Raw genomic sequence first — 18,099 nt, forward strand, 5'->3', positions numbered from 1 at the left:
GTGGGGATAGTGGACATCTTTGCTTCATTCCTTATCTTATCAGGAAGTCTCCATGTTTATGCCCATTACAGATAATGCTTATTCTTGGTTTTAGATAGACACAATTTATCATTTTAGAAAAGATTCCATTGATTCCTATGTTTTTGAATGTTTTTAGTAGGAATGGGTATTGCATTTAGTCAAAGGCTTTTTCTGCACCTGTTGATATAATCATATGATTTTCCTTGTTATTGTTATTTATATGGTCAATTATGGTGATAATGTTCCTAATATTGAACCAGTCCTGCATTCCTGGTATAAATCCCACCTAGTCATAATGTATGATCTTTGGGATATATTGCTGTAATCTTGCTACTAACAAAATTTTATTTAAAATTTTGCATCAATATTTATTAAGGAAATGGGTCAATAGTTCTCTCTCTCTCTTTCTCTCTCTTGCTTTCCCTATTTTAGGTTCTAAAACCTTATTTACCTTATTGGTATCATAAAAAGATTTTAGTATGACTAGTTTATATAGTATTGGGAGCAATTGTTCATTAAATGTTTGGTAGAATTACCTTGTAAATCCATCTGGTCCTGGGGCTTTTTTCTTAGGGAACTTTGTTCATTGATTTAGTTTGTTTTTCTAAGATAGGATTAAATATTCTATTTCCTCTTCTATTAATCTTGGCAGTTTAAATTTTTTGTATATATTCATCCATTTCATTTAGGTTATTAGTGTTACTGGCATATAAAATGGCAAAAACTACAAAAATTGATTTAATTTCATCTTCATTGGTGGTAAATTCACCCTTTTCATTTTTGATAGTAGTAATTTGGTCTTTTTTTTTTAAATCAATTTAACCAATAGTTTATCTATTTTTTTTCATGAAATCAGGCTCCTAGTTTTATTAGTTCAATATGTTTTTACTTTTAATTTTATTAATTTCTCCTTAATTTTCAGGATTTCCATTTTGTTGTTTAAGGGTTTTTAATTTGTTCTTTGTCTACTGTTGTTAGTTGTATTCTCAGTTAATTGATCTGCTCATTTCCTCTTTTATTAATATATTTAAATATGTACATTTTCCCCCAAGTACTGGTTTGGTTGCATCTCACAAATTTTGAAATATTGTTATTCTCTTTAATGTAATTATTGATTGTTTCTATGATTTGTGCTTTGACTTACTTATTCTTTAGGATTAGATGATTTAGTGTCCAATTAGTTCTTAATCTATGCTTCCAAGGCCCTATATTGCATTATGATCTGAAAGGGGAACACTTAATATTTCTACTTTTTTTGCATTTAGTTATGAGGTTTTTAATGCCCTAATACATGGTCAATTTTTTGTGAAGGTGTCATCTGAGAAAATGGACTACTTCTTTCTATTCCCAGTGAATTTTCTCCAAAGGTCTATCATATCTAACTTTTCTAAAATTGTATTAAACTCCTTGACTGCTGTCTTACTTATTTTATGGTTAGATTTATCTAACTCTGATAGGGGAAGGTTGAGGTCTCCCACTAGTATAGTTTTACTATTTCCTCCTATAATTCCTTTAACTTTTCTTTTAAGAATTTGAATGCCATTTAGTACATGTGTCTTTAATATTGTTATTTCCTCATTGTCTATGGTTCCTTTTAGCAAGATGTAGTTTCCCTGCTTATCCTTTTAATTAAGTCCATTTTTGCTTTTGTTTCATCTGAGATCATGATTGCTAACCCTGCCTTTTTTACTACAGCTGAAGCATAATAGATTCTGCACCAGCCCCTTATTTTAATCTGTGCATGTCTCTCTGTTTCAAGTGTGTTTCTTGTGAGCAACATATTGTTGGATTCTGGTTTCTACCCCATTCTGCTATCTGGGGGTGAGTTCATTCCTTTCACATTATGATTACTTACTGTGATTTTGCTCCATCTTGTTTTCTTCTGCACATCTTTCTCTCTCTTTTTATTGGTCCCTCCTTTAAAGTCTGTTTTGCTTCTAATCACTGCCTTCTTTTAGCTGCCATCCCTTTTATCATCTTCCCTTTCTCCTATCCCCTCCCCCTCCTGCATCCTATTTCCTTGTTGTGTAAGATAGATTTCTATTACCAATTAAATATATGTGTGTGTACACACAAACATGCATGCATACATTTAGGTGTATGTATGCATACGTACAAATATGTGTGTTTCTCCTTTTTGAAGCACTTTAGATTTCAATGTTTCAAGCATTGCCTACCTTCCCACCATTTTCCCTTCCAGTATAAAAACCTCTTCCTTGTGCACCTCTTTTATATGATATAATTTTCCCCATTGTCCTCCCCTCCCCTTTCTCCAAGGACATCTCTCTTTCTTACATATATATATATATATTTTGCATCATCCCCACGTAATGAACCACTCTTGCCCCCTCTTCCTATGTAGAATCTTTCTAACTATCTTAATAATAATAAAGTTCTTAAAAGATACATGTGTCATCTTCCCATATAGAAATATTATTTAGTCTCTTATTATTTCTCTTTCATGTTTACATTTTTATGCTTCTCTTGAGTCTTTTATTTGACAGTTAAGTTTTCTATTCAGTTCTGCTCTTTTCATCAGGAATGCTTGGTGGCCCTCTATTTCATTATCTTTTTGTTTTCCCTAGAAGGGTTATGCTCAGTTTTGCTGGACAGATTATTGTTGGTTGTTATCTCAGCATTTTTGCCATCTGGGATATCATAATCCAAGCCCTCCGCTCCTTTAATGTTGTAGCTTCTAAATCTTTGTGATTCTGATTGTGGTTCCACAGTGTTTGAATGGTTTCTTTCTGGCTGCTTGAAGTATTTTCTCCTTGACCTGGGACTTCTGGAATTTTGTTATAATATTCCTGGGAGTTTTCCTTTTGGCATCTCTTTCAGTTGGTGATCAGTAGATTTTTTTTTCAATTTCTATTTTATTCTCTGGTTCTAGGATATTGGGCAGTTTTCCTCGATAATTTCTTGAAATATAGTATCTAGGTACTTTTAAATCATGGCTTTCAGGTAATCAAATAATTCTTAAATTATCTCTCCTCAGTCTATTTCCACTTCAGTTATTTTTCTGATGACATATTTCACACTTCTATTTTTTTTATTCCTTTGGTTTTGTTTTATTATTTCTTGATGTCTCAAGGAGTCATTTAGCTTCTGCTTGCCCAATTGTAATTTTTAAAGAATTAATTTTAATAAGCTTTTATACCTCTTTTTCCATTTGCCCAATTCTTTTTTAGGGTATTCTTTTCTTCAGTATTTTTGTGCCTCTTTTACCAAGCTATTAATTGTGTTTTCAAAATTTTGTTCCTTTGCTTTCATTTCTTTACCTAATTTTTCCTCTACTATTCTTATTGTATTTTGGACATTATTTTTAGCTCTTCCTCGAATTCTTGTTGGGCTTGTGTCCAATTCACATTTTTTTTTAGGTTTTGCTTGCTGAGTGTATGTTTTGATCTTCCTGTGACCATAGAATCTTCTTATGGTTAGGATTTTTTTGTTTGTGTACTCATTTTCCACCCTATTTCTTGATTTGGAACTTTATGTTAATGCTGGGCTCTGTTCCCACTGTGGGGGATGTAGGGGTTATGTCTCAAGCTTCAGACTTTTTTGCATTGCTTTTTCAGAGCTAGTTCTGAGAGACTGGAAATTTTTGGTGCTTCCAAAGTGGTATGTTTTGGGGTGAAGTGGAGTCACTGTACTCTTGGTCTGCACTCTGGTCCTTACCCAGGAAAGGACCATGCTCCAATGGGATTGCAAATAATACTCTTCCTCAGGTCCCCCACTACCTTGAGACTAGAAATGATGTTGTTCTTTAGGGTCCCTAATCCCTTGGAGCCAGAAGTAACATTGCACTTAGGGTTCTTGCTCCCTCTTGACTGAAAGTACTCCTCTCAGCCCTTACACTATGACCCCAAATTAGGTATAGACAATGGAATTGCCAAACAGCATCTGGTCCTGTGTCTAGCATTAGCATAGGGAAACCTTATACTCTCTTTCTGACCAGTTGCCAAATACCCTTATTGTCTCTGGCTTGGGAGCACCCAAAGCTGCTGCTGCTTCTGGCACTACCACCTAACCCCACCACTGATGTTTCATTGACCCTGCTATTCCACAAATCAATTTGAGGTGTTATTTTAAAGTTGTTTGGAGTGAAATGTTGGGAGAGCTCAGCTAAATGCTTCTCTACTCCTCTAACTTGATTCAGCCCCTGGACTTGTATCAAGTAATTTTTTTGTCATATTTTAAATAATGAATATTTATAGAAATATTTATTATTGAATAATACAGAAGACAATTTCTCCTCATATGGAATAATTTTTGTAAAAATAGGCAATATACTCAATTTATAAATTAGATAGTCTCCATTATATGACAAGAGTTACTCTGACAGTTGACTTTCAGCATTATGCAGTATTATCATTGAGCATCTTAGTTTTCATTTTCCTTGAAGTGCCATGTCTTATTTATTTTTATTCAGATGTGAACTATAATCTGAGAAGCCAGTCAGGTGAGCTATTGAGGTCTAGTGAAAAAAGTTTGGTGTTTGCTTCTTAAAAACAAAACAAACAAAAAACCCCAACTACTTCATTATGTTTATGCCTCTTGATCTTGAGGGAGTTTGTATCAGTATAAATTGCAATCCGTTCATATCCTCTTATCTTGGGTGACTCTTGTCAATATCCTCCTATAGGTCCTCATAACATCACTGAGGTACCAATGAAGCATTCCAACTGTTTATATTTTCTTTCCTCTCATTATGTATCCATTAATTTTTACAGTTATACATCCCATTGACATCTTTTAAAATACTTGTACTCAAATCATCTTTGGTAATACAGCTTTTTTATAGCCTCCATTTCCCTTGGGGTGACCTGAAATTTTAATTCCTCTAAGACTGCATGGCAGATTTTCATAGTGGCTTGGGGTCAGAAAGACCTGGGTTTGCCTCTGACTTTTATATCAGTATAACTATGGGCAAGTCACTTAACTGCTATAAGCCTTAGTTTTTTTTTTTTCATTTGTAAAATGGGGGTGACACTTCTAATACCTGACTCACAGAACCATTTTGGGACTCTGGTGAAATAATGTACATGAAGTGCTTTGCAGAACTCAAAGTGACTTACACATGTCATTATTAACCTTTTAGAGCCATCTAACATAACTGGAGGAGTATCATCATTAAAGAGATGGGTTTTTATTAAAAGGAAGCTTGGAGTTATTGAAAGAATTGAATAATTTCCCTTAAACAATCTATTCTAGTACTTCCTTCTGATTCATTTCTGGGCTTGTTTATGATCCATCTATATTTCTCCCCCTCCACAAAGTATTGAATTGATATACCAACTCAGTGGACTGTTCAGCCAACTACATATCATACGCAAGACAACAAACATTCTTTATCCAGTTGGCTTTTCCTGTATGACGTATTAGGCTAAACCTATTTGAGTAATTATGCACTTCATTTAGAATACTTTACATGGTTTCAGATCCTAATATAATCAGCAATATGTCATCCACTTCTCCATATTAGGTGAAATTCCTTCCCATTTGGACTCTAGGATATACATCATCCAATATTTTATAAACATATAATTCTCTATTCTATGCTCCAAGTTATATGAATAATTAGAGGGTTAATATTTTGTCTATTATTCCATCTTTTAAAGGACTATTGTATGATTTCAACATATGCATGGAAGACACCTTCTTGGATCCGAATCATCAAGGCTGAATTTTGCTTTCACAAATCAAATACGTTTAAATAGTTCGACAAAAGGTAAGTAGAGTGGGAACTTGTATTCATTAAAAAATTTCTGTCAATTATGTAACTATAAAATGTGGTTGACTATAGAAAATCATTTGTGAAAATTTACCTTTTCCTTTCTAATATCTCAACACATGCCTAAACTATTTTCATAAAGAAAGGCAAGTAGGTTTATATTTGTTATTGCATCCTTAACTATTTTTAGGAGTAATATCAATTTTTATTTCTAATCATTTCATATCCCCTCCCATTCCTGGATTTCAGAATTCTTAAAAATCAATCCCTCAGCTGGGTCAGCAAGGTGGTGCAGTGGATAGCACACTGGCCCTGGAGTCAGGAAATCTGACTTCAAATCCAGTCTCAGATACTTAACAGTTACTAGCTGTGTGACCCTGGAAAAGTCAATTAACCCTGATTGCCTTGCAAAAAAAATCCCTCAACCATCTCAGCATTTTCTGTTTTTCCTTCAATATTATCATCTATGTATTCTTGGCTCGATCTGGCTCAATTTCACTTCTCTGTCTTTTGTTTTCTTTAATGAAATATCTGTTTCCATAGTCATGGCTGTGTTGTCATAGTACAGATGTGGTAACTCCTCTGTAATTGATGGAGGAAAGAGTTTGCTACAGAAATGTAAACTTAATTGTGTTTCACACCTATCTTTCTTCAAGCTTCTTGCATTGTGAACTATTTCTCCATCCTCTTTAGGGTTTTGCAAATGAGTATATAGGGAGGTAGGTGGCTTGGTAGACACAGTGCTGGACATGGAACAAGAGGGAATTGAGTTCAAATTCTGCTGTATGACCTTAGGAAAGTCATTAAATCTCTGCTTGCCTCACTTTCCTCATCAGTAAAACAGAGATAATAATAGCACTGAACTCAATGAGTTGTTGTGAGGATTAAATGACTTTAAAGAATTTTGGAAAAAGTAAAGTGCCATGTAAGTACTTATTATTAAATATTAAATAGATCTCATCTTGGATGTCTCGTGTTTGTGCTTGTGAAAGAGATCAAGTGTTAAATGACTCTTTTGGCTTTTTTGTGGTAATTGTTTTATAAGTTAAATTTAGAAAATTGTGATATTAGATGTTCAATGTTTGTTGTTTTATACATTAACTTTTTTTGTAAGGAATAGTATATTTCAACCTGTCATAGCAGTCCTATTTCAATTTCATGACATATTATCTCATTTTTGCTCTGAATTCCAATTGGATCTTAATTTTTAAGTTTTACTTTGACAAGTTGATGTCAAATCAAAAGATAACTCTACACAGAAAGCTGATTCAGAAATTACTCCCATATCAGTAAGCAGGCATTTCCTATCTATTAAGATAATATAGTAATTTAATTTTAATTGGGTTTTTACTTCTGAATATTAAATAGATATCAAAATATTACTTTTTCTATTTCACTTCTCTTATTAATAAAACTTAATAAACAGTATTGTTGTAAAGTTTGCTAAGAAAAGAAATATAAATCATGTCAGGCTTTAACATTCTGTTAGTTTGGGAGTATATGAAACATCTACATCGTAAGTTTTGACTAAAACAGCAGCAATTGATTGAAGTAAAATGTACTTGAAGGATCTCAGGTCTGTACTATAATCATACCTCACAAAATTGATGCTGAACATAAAATATGTAATAGATACATTTTTTTCTGTTACATCATGTCACTTTGAGGCACAATTCTTCTAAGCATTTTGTCAACTAAATTGGGATCATTTACTGAGAGCAATAAAATAGTATCTTGTCTCCTCAGATCAAACCTTGATGTCAGAGAATGCTTTCAGTTCATTCTGATTTTTCTGTATCTCTCAGTAATACTTGACAAAATTTGATGCCATATCTCATTTAGAGACCACAATGCAAAAATAGTTTCCTGAGAGTGGGAATAAATACATCTTTCTCTTTTTGAATTTTTTCATCTATTGTATGAATAGTATGAGATTGTTTTCAAATAAAAATACTAGTAAAAATATTACATTATGTTTGAAAAAGGGGCACTGACAGTATGATGAAAAGTTATTCTATCAGTTATTTCAATTAGCTGAATACTTATCAGAGCTCTCTTTCTACCAAAAGCAGCCACTAATAATTCTGTAATTCAAATAATAAAAATTTCATTGTAAATATCTCCCATCCTCTAATGAAAGAAACAATGAAGTGAATTTCTATTTATTCTATAAAGGACTCTCTCCAACAAGAAAGAAGTAAAAAAAAGGTAGAGCTTTTTTGTAAAGTGAGCATTTTTTAATATTTAAGTGAATATTTGGTTCTGCTTCTGGAAGCCAAGATGGTGAAGTAAGAAGTAAGATGCTCTTACCATCCTTTATTAACCTCTGAAAGCCCAGAAAATATCACTCCAGAAAAACCCTGGAACAGCTGAACCAGCAGAAAGATGGGGTGTAGCAGTCCAGTAGCCCAGGAAGCTTGAGAGATTAATGGGAAAGGCTCCTCTTGCCATGGTGGAGGGGGAGCAGTACAGAATGGGAGGTGTCCCAGCAAGCTAGTGGGAAACCCTACTTCAGCATACCAGGGGGAGATCCTGAACCACAGATGGTATAGCAGGCAAACACCAACACCAGGACCCCCGAGTGCCTCAGTACAGGCATGGGAACCAGTGGAAACTGGCTCAGAAAACCACCACGTGCCACAGCTTTTTACAGCAGCCAATTCTCCCAGTGCCTCAGCAAAACTCTGGGAAGTGTAGCTCGAAGGAGGAAAGTGCCAGGCAGAGAAACACCCAGCAGCAGTGAAACATCCATCTGAAAGGAGCCAAAGACAGTGAAAGGAAAGACCCAGATGAACAGGCAACATCCAGGGGCCAGACTACCAAATCCTACTCCTAGGGTTTCAGTGTTGCTGATTCTAGCCTAACACCAGGTAAGCAGCCAGAATCCTACAGCCTCCAAGTGCCAATATCTGAGGCCCCAGCACACAAAGCCAGTGACCAGGCACTAGGGTCCCAACACAAGAAGCTTGTGCTCTCCAGCAGGAGAGCCCAATCTCTTTAAAGGTCAGAAAATAGGCAAACGTCATGAGCAAAAAGAAACATACCATAGATTCATATTATGGGAACAGTGAAGATCAAGGCAGAAATTCTTAAGGGGACAACATTGTCAACAAACCCACATCTGGAACCTCAAAAGGGAATATGAACTGGTCTTAAAACCAAAATGCCTTCTTGGAAGAGCTCAAGAAGGATTTTAAAAGTCAAATAAGAGTGGTAGAGGAAAAATTAGGGAAATAAATGAGAACAATTCAAGAAACATAGGTAGCACAGTGGATAGAGCACCAGCCCTGGAGTCAGGAAGACCTGAGTTCAAATCCAGCCTCAGACACATAACACTCACTAGCTGTGTGGCTCTGGGCAAGTCACTTAACTCCAATGCAACACAAACACACACACACACACACACACACACACACACACAACAAAACATGTGAAGAGAAGTAACAACCTGGTAAAATTCAATTTTTAATTCAATAAATGTTTATTAAGTGCCTAATATGTGTCAGGGACTGTGCTAAAAATAGAACAAAAACAATAAAGAAAATAACTCAATAAAAATCAGAATTGGCCACATGATAAAAGAAGTATGAAACTTCACAGAAGAATATACTTCCTTAAAAATTAGAATTAGGTTAAAGTTAATGACTCCTTGAGAGATCAAGAAATGATAAATTTAAATCAAGAAACTGAAAAAATAGAAGAAAAAATGAAATACCTCATAGGAAAAACAACTAACCTGGAAAATAGATCAAGGAAGGATAAATTAAGAATTATTGGACTACCTCAAATCTATATTTCTTTTTTTTTCTTTTTAAGAAAACATAGAATGCTTCATGAATTTGTGTGTCATCCTTGTACAGGAGCCATGCTAATCTTCTCTATATCATTCCAATTTTAGTATATGTGCTGCCAAAGTGAGCACTAGATATCATATTTAAAGAAACTATAAAGGAAACCTACCCTGTTATCTTAGAACCAGAGGGCAAAATAGAAATTAAAATAATACACTGGTCACATTTTGAAAGAGATTCCAAAATGAAACAAATCAGGAATATCAGAGCCAAAATCCAGAGCTCCCAGGTCAAGAAGTAAATATTGAGAGCAGGAACCATAATTGGGAATGTGAATGGGATAGACTCACCCATGAAATGGAAAAGTATAGCAGAATGGATTAGGAAAAAAGAATCCAACAATATGTTGTTTATAAGAGACAAGCTTGAAACAGTAAGACATATACAGAGTTAAAATAAAGGGCTAGAGAAGAATCTATTATGCTTCAGCTGAAGTAAAAAAAAAAAGGCAGGGGTAGCAATCATACTCTCAAATAAAGCCAAAACAAAAATAAGTATAATTAAAATAATCAGGAAAAGTACATTTTATTAAAATGTACCATTGACAATGAAGTAACATCAATACTAAACATATATTCACCAAATAGGAGAACATCCATATTCTTAAAAGAAAAGTTAAATGAGTTATAGGAGGAAATAGGCAGTAAAACTATATTATTAGGGACCTAAATTTAACCCTCAGAGACATAGATAAATTTAACTTTAAAATAAATAAGAAATAAAGTAAGGAGCTTAATAGAATTTTAGAAAAGTTAGATATGATAGACCTCTAAAGAAAATTGAAGGGGAATATAAAGGATTATATCTTTTTCTTTCAGCTGTACATAGCATCTTCAAAAAAAAATGAACATGTAGTAGAGCACAAAAATATCACAAATGCAGAAAACCCTTTTCAGACCATAATGCAATAAAATTTCATTCTGTATAGGGCCTTGGAAACAGAGATTAAAATTAATTGGAAACTAAATAATCTAATCCTAAAGAATGATTGGGTGAAAGAAGAAAAAATAGAAATAATCAATAATTGATTTAAAGAGAATGGTACAACATTCCAACATTCCAAACAACATTCCAAAAGTGTAAGATGCAGCCAAAGAAGTACCCGCAGGGAAATTTATATCTCTAATCATATCTGTCAATAAAAAAGAGAAAAAGAAGATCAGCGGATTAAGCATGCAGCTAAAAAGCAAGAAAAAAAATTTAAAATCTCCAACTGAACACCAAAATAGAAATTTTGAAAATAAAATGAGAAATTAATAAAATTGAAAGTTAAAAAAAAATCATTGAACAAATAAATAAAGGTAGGAGTTAGTTTTATGGGGAAAATAATAAAATAGACAAACCATTGGTTAATTTGATTAAAAAAGAAAGAAGAAAACCAAATTACTAATATCAAAAATGAAAAAAGTAAGTACATAACTAGTAAAGATGCAATTAAAGCAGTTATTAGGAGTTATTTTTCCAAACTATATACCAATAAAACTGACAATCTAAATTAAATGAATGAATATTTACCAAAATATAAATTGCACAGATGAACAGCAAAGGAAATAGAATACTTGAATAACCATATATTAGAAAAAGAAATTGAATAGATAATAATTGAATTCCCTAAAGAAAAATCCCAGGACCAGATGGATTTACAAGTGAATTCTACCAAACATTTAAGAAAAACCCAATTCCAATAAGATATAAACTACTTGAAAAAAATAAGTAAAGAAAGGGTCTTACCCAGTTTCTTTTGTGATAAAAATATGGTTTTGACTCCTAAACCAGAGAAGGCAAAATAAAGAAAGAAAAATAAAGATCTATTTTCTTAATGAATATTGATGCAAATTTTTAAATAAGATAGCAGCAAGGAGATTTCAGCAATATATCAATATAGCACAATGATCATGTACTTTGACTACATTGGATTTCTATCAGGGAATGCAGGGCTTGTTTAATGTTAGAAAAATTATCACCATAATTGACCATACAAAACAATAAAATAATGTTATTATATCAATATATGCAAAAAAAATTTGACAAAATGCAACACCCATTCTTATAAAAAAAAAACCATGCTTGAAAGCATAGGAATGCCTGAAGCTTTCTTAAATTGATAAGTAGTATTAGTCTAAACCAAGAGCAAGCATTATTTGTAATGGGGATAAAATCTGAATTTTTCCCATAAGATCAGGGTTGAAGCAAGGATCTCTGTTATCACCATCAATATTCAATATTGTACTAGAAATGCTAGCTATAGCAATAAGACAAGAAAAAAAATCAAAGTTATTAAAATAGGCATGAGGAAACAAAACTATCATTCTTTGCAGATGATATAATGTTATACTTAGAGAGCTCTAGAGAATTAATTAAAAAGCTAGTTGAAATAATTAGCATCTTTTTAAAAAGTGCAGGATATAAAATAAATTCACATAAATCATTAGCATTTCTATATACTACCACCAAAACCCAGCAGTAAGAGAAAGAAAGAGCAATTAAATTTAAAATAACTACAGGTAATAAAAAATACGAAGGAGTATACTTGCCAAGATAAACCCAGGGACTATACAAATACAATCACAAAATGCTTTCCACACAAATAAAGACAAGATATGAACTAGAGAAATATTAAATGTGCATGGGTAGGCTGAGCCTATAATAAAAATGAAAATTCTACCCAAATTACTTTACCTATTTGGGGCCACAGAAATCAAACTATCAAAGAATTATTTTGTATAACTAGAATAAATAATAACAAAATTCATCTGGAGGAAGAAAAGGTCAAGAATGTCAAAGAAATCAATGAAAAAAAAGAAGATGGCCTAAAAGTATTAGATCTCAAACTATACTACAAAATGTCAATCACCAAGACAATGTGGTATTGATAGGAAATAGAACAGTTGATCAATGTAATAGATTAGGTACACAATGTACAAAAGTAAATGACCATAGTAATCTAGTGTTTGATAAACCCAAAGATCCATGCTGTTGAGGCAAGAACTCACTATTTGATAAAAACTGCTGGAAAATATGGAAAGCAGTCAGCAGAAACTGGGCATAGACCACCAGCTTACACCCTATGCCAAGAGAAGCTCAAAATGGGTAATATCATAAGAAAATTAGGGGACCAAGGGGGAAATGCCTGTCCAATAAATGGAAAAGGGATGTTTGTGACCAAACAAGAGAGAAGACCACGGTAGGTAAAATGGAGTGTTCAGTACATAAAATTTAAAAGTTTTTATAGAAACAAAACCATTGCAGCCAAGATTAAAAAACAAATCAGGAAACTGGGAAAATTATTACAGAAAGCTTCTCTAATGAAGGTCTAATTTCTGAAATATATAGGGTACTGAGCCAAATTTATGAAATAAGAGTTCATCCTGAATTGATAAATGGCCAAAAGACATGAGCAGGCAGGTTCTAGAGGACAAAATCAAAGTTATCATTAGAGAAATGCAAATTAAAGCAAATCATAGATACCACCTCACACTCATCAGATTGACTAAGGTAACAGAAAAGGAAAATGACAAATGCTGAGGGATGTGGAAAAATTGGGACACTAATGCATAGTTTATGGAGCCATGAATTGGTCCAACCATTCTAGAAAACAATTTGGAACTATGTCCAAAGAGTTGTAAAGCTGTGCAATATTGCTACTAGGTCTATGCTCCAACGAGATCAAAGAAGATGGAAAGGACCTATTCGTATAAAGATATTTACAGCAGTTCTTTTTGTGGTGGCAAAGGACTGGAAACTGAGGGCATGTCCATTTGTCTGAACAAGTTCTGGTATCTGATTATAATGTATTGTGCTGTAAGAAATGACAAAGGAGATGCAGCTAGGTGGCACAGAGGATAGAGCATCAGCCCTGAAGTCAGGAGGACCTGAGTTCAAATCTGACCTCAGACACTTAACACTTACTAGCTGTGTGACCCTCGGCAAGTCACTTAACCCCATTGCCTAGCTCCCCCTCCCCACAAAAAAAAAAGAAAAAAAAAGAAATTGTGAAGGAAATGATTTCAGGAAAACAAAAGCTGGGACACCTTCTATGAGCTGATGGAAAGTGATGTGAGCAAAACAAGGAGAACTTTATACACATTAACAGCAATGCTATAGTCATAATCAACTGTGGAAGACTTAGAAACTGTTCAATATAGTGATCCATGACAATTCCAAATGATTTATAATGAAAAATGCTATTCACCTTCAGAGAGATAATCAATGAATTCTGAGTGTAGATTGAAATGTCCTTTTTTCTTTATTTTTAATTGTTTTTTTCCCCACAACATGACTAATGTGGATATGTTTTTGCATGATTTCATATGTATATTTGGTGTTATATTTCTTACTTTTTCAATGGGTGGGGGAAGGGATGAAGGAAGGAGAGTATTTGGAACTGAAAATAAAATTAAAAAATAAAGTGGAATGCATTTCTGGTATTGTTGAAATGATGGAACCTTGGGTAAAATGAACACTCCATTTTAGAATTTGTTATATAAATGAAGAAAATCAAGCAAAAACATGCATCCAGGATTTTGGAAGATCAGGTTTCAAAGGACTTAGGGAGAAGGACATGTAAGATCCTATAATCTACAACTCTGCAAGGGAAGCATCCCAGGAGGCTTAGGAAGCTCTCAAGAATGAATTCTGGAAGACATAAAGAAAAACAATTTTATCATGAGGAAAAATTAGAGCTGTTTGAAGTCACCAATATGGATTCATAGGAAACTCCTTGACCCATTAAGCTTTTAACAAGTCATGCACAGAAGATATAACTTGGCATAGCAATAAAGCATATGTTCAAAAGTGTGTCATGGTCCTATAAAATAGCACCAGGCAAAGTTTATTAACAACCATGGAAGAATTCTCCAAATCACTGATAACAATAGAAATGTAAAATAAAACAATTCTGAAATTTCATCTCATACTCAACAAACAGGCAATGATAACAAAGGTGAGAATAATCAGTGCTGGAAACCTAGTGAGATGACAGGTACATTAGTGTATTGTTGATGGAACTGTGAATCAATGCAATCATTTTGCAAAGCAATTTGGAATTATGCAAAAAAGTAATTAATATGTCCAGATCCTTTAACCCAGAGATTTCACTACTACAAATACTCCAACGAGGTCATTAATAAGAAGAAAACCCTGCCCCTCCAAAATATACACATAACACACGCATACACATATGCACACACACACACAAGCATTTTGTGATAGCTAAGAATTAGAAACAAAGTAGTTGCCCATTGTTTGGGGAATGGCTTAACAAATTGTGGTACGTGAATATATAATAGAATGTTATTACATTGTAAAAAAAATGACAAAAGTTAAATACAGAGAAGCATGGAAAGATCTACATGAACTGATGGAGGATGATGCAGGTAAAGCTAAGAAAATAATTTACTGTACACAATGAATGCAACAATGTAAACAAAATAACATTTTTTATTCCCATGATAGTTTGTGTGATGCAACTAGATATGATTGTTTAAATTGGTTATAACATTAATTAAATTGATAATAATACCTTGATAACAATGATACTTATTAAATACTTTAAAGTATCTGATTTCATGATTCTGTAAGTTGCAGAGAGGCCTACTTTTGCTTCTTATAAAGAAAAGCTTTCTAGCAATTAGTGCTGTCCAAAAGTAGGCTGCTTTATAAGGTATTGAATGTCCAATCACCAGGTTGGATGACCATCTATTTGGGATGCTGAAGGATGATTTCCTATCCATATGGGTACAGGATAGACCAGATGGTATGAAGTTAGATGATTCTGTGGTTCTATTATCCTTCCATGTTAGAGCGGAAAGAACAAAGGATATGGAGTCAGAAGATTAGAGTTCAATTTTCAGCAGCATAAACTTGGGGGAATCATTTTAGCTTTCTGAGTCTCAGTTTCCTTATCTTTAAAATAGAGGGTTGGACTAGATGGCTTCTAAGTACTGTTTGATCTCCTTTTGTTTTTATTCTATGATCCTAAACCAACTCCCTCATTTATTTCAGATGAAAAAAGCTGATTCCAAGAGAGATTAAGTGATTAATCCAGAGCAGCACTGCTAGTTAATGGCAAAGTTGAGATTTTAACATATGTTTCCTGAATCTCAGTGCTCTTTGTATTATACAAGTCTCCCTCTTATTTCAGATAATTTTCAGTGCAGTAGGATGGTACTGTCATTTTTTGCTTTTGCAGTCAAATGACTGAAACTTCCAGCAGAATAGCTTCTCTAAGGTATTTTGATCTTTGGAATGGGTATGTCAGGGCAACCAACCTGAGAGGTAATTTGGCAGAGCAATCTATAATGGAATAATACTAATTCTGCCATATATCCATTAACAAACATTTCTTTTTTTGTTTTAAATTCTTTTTTTCTTTTTTTATTAATTTATTTTGATTTATCAACAATCACTTCCATAAGCTTTTGAGTTTTAAATTTTTCTCCCCCTCCCTTCCTACCTCCCTCCCCAAGATGGCATGCAATCTAATATAGGCTATACATATACATTCTTATTAAACATTTTCACATTAGTGATGTTGTAACTAAGAATTAGAACTAATAGGATGAACCACCAGAAAGAGGAAACAAAACACAACAGAAGAAAAAAAATAGCAAATACTATGCTTTGATCTCCATTCAAACTCCATAGTTCTTTCTTTGGATGTGGATAGCATTTTTCATCATGAAGCTTTTGGAGATGTCTTAGATCCTTGTATTGCTGAGAGGAGTTAAGTCTATCAAAGTCAGTCATCACTCAATGTGGCTGTTACTGTGTACAATGTTCTCCTGGTTCTGCTCACTTCACTCAGCATCAAACCATACAAGTCTTTCCAGGTTTATCTGAAGTCTGCCTGTTCATCATTTCTTACAGCACAATAGTATTCCATTACATTCATATACCACATTCACAATTATGACAACTATCTGTGTCTTTCTCTTCATCCTTCCCCCCCCCGTTTATGCTTTTCTTTCTTCTTTTTCCTTTTCCCTCCTCATTTACGTTTTGCTTTTGACCACTACCTTCCTCAGTTCTACCTCCGTTCTATTAGCCCCCTCCCTTTTCTTTCCCCTTTTCCCTCCTACTGCTTATAGGGCATGTTAGATTTCTATACCTAACTGATTATGTTATTCCCTTCTTGAGCAAAATCTGATGAGAGTAAGGTTCAAACAATGCTCATCTCCCTCCCCTCTTTCCCTCTGCTATAATAGGTTTTTGTGCCTTTTCCTGTAATGTAATTTACCCTTGTCTGACTCCTCCTTTTCTTTTCTCTTAGTACATTTTCTTAGATCATATTAATTCACTTACTTGGATCCATTTAACCCATTTGATTAGATTTTTTTCATCTTACATCAAAGTCAATTTATACCCACCCTCTTTATATACACCACTTTAACATGGTGTAATAACAAGTTCTCAAGAGTTACAAGTGTCATCTTCCCTTGTAGGGATGTAAAGAGTTTGCCCTTATTAATAACATGTTGCTACTTTCTGTCCTGTTTATCTTTTTATGTCTCTCTTGAGTCTTGTATTTGAAAATCAAATTTTCCATTGAGCTCTGGTCTTTTTATCAGGAAGGTATGGAAGTCCTCTATTTTGTTGAATATCCATCTCCTCCCTGAAAGATCATGCTCATTCTCGCTGGGTAGTTGATCCTTGGTTGTAATCCAAGCTCCTTTGCCTTACAGAATATCATATTCCACGCCCTATGGTCTTTTAATGTAGAAGCTGCAAGGTCCTGTGTTATCCTCACTGATATTTAAATTGTTTCTTTCTGGCTACTTGCAGTATTTTCTCTTTGACCTGGTAATTTTGGAATTTGGCTACTATATTCCTTAGTGTTTTCAATTTAGGATCTCTTTCAGGAAGTGATCAATGGATTCTTTCTATGGCTATTTTACCCTCTGGTTCTAGGACCTCAAGGCAGTTTTCCTTTATGATTTCTTGAAAGATACTCTCCAGGCTCATTTTTTCATCATGATTTTCAGGTAGACCAATAATTTTTAAACTATCTCTCCTGGATCAATTTTCCAGGTCAGTTGTTCCACCAATGAGATATTTTACATTTTGATCTATTTTTTTCATTCTTTTGTTTTTGTTTGACTGATTCTTGCTCTCTCATAGAGTCAATAGCTTCTGTTTGCTCAATTCTAATTTTTAACAAATTATTTTCTTCTATTAGATTTTGTACCTCCTTCCCCATTTGACCAATTTTACTTTTTTTAGGGACTTGTTTTCTTCAGTGTACTTTTTTTCCAGTTGGCCAATTGTATTTTTAGGGACTTGTTTTCTTTAGTGTACTTTTTTCCAGTTGGCTAATTGTATTTTTTAAGGACTTGTTTTCTACAGTTAATTTTTGTCCTTCAATTTCCAAGCTATTGACTCTCTCTTACATACCTCTCATTTCTTTTCCCATTTTTTCTTCTACTTCTCTCATTTGACTTTTAAAATCCTTCTTGAGCTCTTCTAAGAAGGCTTTTTGGGTTTCAGACCAGTTCATAT

At 33.7% G+C, this 18,099-nt stretch overlaps 1 protein-coding gene and 1 non-coding gene across 2 annotated transcripts in view; one reads left to right on the plus strand and one right to left on the minus strand.

Moving 5' to 3' along the window:
- The window catches only part of SOX5 (SRY-box 5), a 1,269,090-nt gene that overhangs the window by 707,853 nt on the left and 543,138 nt on the right, over positions 1–18,099 (plus strand). Inside the window, exon 6 of the mRNA XM_027838648.1 lies at positions 5,640–5,749. The gene's annotated coding sequence lies outside the window, so the exon portion shown is untranslated. The remainder of the gene's footprint in view (positions 1–5,639; positions 5,750–18,099) is intronic.
- On the minus strand, positions 9,568–9,674 carry LOC114025490. Its single transcript, XR_003567036.1, has one exon. It is a non-coding gene; the product is annotated as a U6 spliceosomal RNA (small nuclear RNA).

This window comes from Vombatus ursinus, unplaced genomic scaffold, assembly GCF_900497805.2.
Source record: "Vombatus ursinus unplaced genomic scaffold, bare-nosed wombat genome assembly UNPS02014830.1, whole genome shotgun sequence".
In the NCBI taxonomy this organism is placed as follows: domain Eukaryota; kingdom Metazoa; phylum Chordata; class Mammalia; order Diprotodontia; family Vombatidae; genus Vombatus; species Vombatus ursinus.